At 51.3% G+C, this 989-nt stretch overlaps 1 protein-coding gene across 5 annotated transcripts in view; it reads right to left on the bottom strand.

Annotated features, from left to right (window-relative positions):
- Positions 1–766: 766 nt before the first annotated feature.
- OTUD5 (OTU deubiquitinase 5) overlaps positions 767–989 on the bottom strand; it is a 23986-nt gene continuing 23763 nt past the window's right edge. For all 5 annotated transcript variants that reach the window (XR_003043404.1, XR_003043400.1, XR_003043402.1 and 2 more), the window contains one exon: positions 767–936. The gene's annotated coding sequence lies outside the window, so the exon portion shown is untranslated. The remainder of the gene's footprint in view (positions 937–989) is intronic.

The raw sequence follows: 989 nt of genomic DNA, 5'->3' as shown, positions 1-989 counted from the left end.
GTGATTTGACCAAGGCCACATAGCTAGAAAAAGCCAAGGCAGGTTTCAAACTAACTCTCCAACATACACATGCTTGATGAGTGGATTCCACACACTCCGCAGACAGCCACTCTGCCAGCCACGCTCTCACCTGCAGGGCTGGACATGCATCCTTTCACTAGGACCCCGTTATTGAGGCACAAAAAAGATACTTGACAAAACCTGGAGGACAGACAGACTTCTCTGCCCTGGCTTTTACCCCTAGGAAGGTCAAGGACACAGAAGTGTTGAAGGACTGGAAGACATGAACAAAAAAGGGTTTAGCTGTTCCTCAGCTTCTAAAACCCAGTGGAGGAGACCCCTCTGGTTACTTCCACTCAACTCATGTTGTTATGAAGCATCCATCGTACCTTTCCACAGCATTTCCTCATCAATCACAGGAAAGAGAAAACATTTATGTCAAGAGAGGAAGGCAGAGAATATGGAAGTTCAGTCCTTGCCCTCACAGCCCTCTGCTTCCCATTATACCCCAGGAAATAAGGTAGACAGGCTACATTCTGTGCCAGTACTGAGGCAGGGGCAGCCGGCAAAGATGGAGCTTTCTTGGTAACGGATCCAGAAAGTGGTTTAGTAAGTAATGAATCAAACATGAACTACTGTGGGCTCCCAGACAGACCCTACTGTAGAGTGTGCAGCCCTCAGAAGTCAAGCCAAGTCCTGTGCCCTTGCTGCCTCTGCACAGAGGCCCACCCACCCCCTCTGCCCCACACAGAACAGAGGCGCTCCGGGGAAACTAACATTTGGTTTTATTGTGCCAAGGACATTACAGATGGTGGACCTTGTCAACACCCGCAGGCCATGGTGCCCCATCTGCCAAGGCTGCTCCCACTCCCCACTCAAATCCTGGGCGGCGGCCATGATCCTCAAAGGTGCCCCCATCCTAAGATTCCAAAGAGACTGGTGGTGGTGGTGATGGTGGTGGTGATGGTGGTGGTGGTGGTGGTGGTGGT

Source organism: Pteropus alecto, unplaced genomic scaffold (assembly GCF_000325575.1).
Source record: "Pteropus alecto unplaced genomic scaffold, ASM32557v1 scaffold669, whole genome shotgun sequence".
NCBI classification, from domain to species: Eukaryota; Metazoa; Chordata; class Mammalia; order Chiroptera; family Pteropodidae; genus Pteropus; species Pteropus alecto.
Note: the sequence above shows the minus strand (reverse complement) of the source record. Positions and strands in the feature narration are given on the sequence as shown.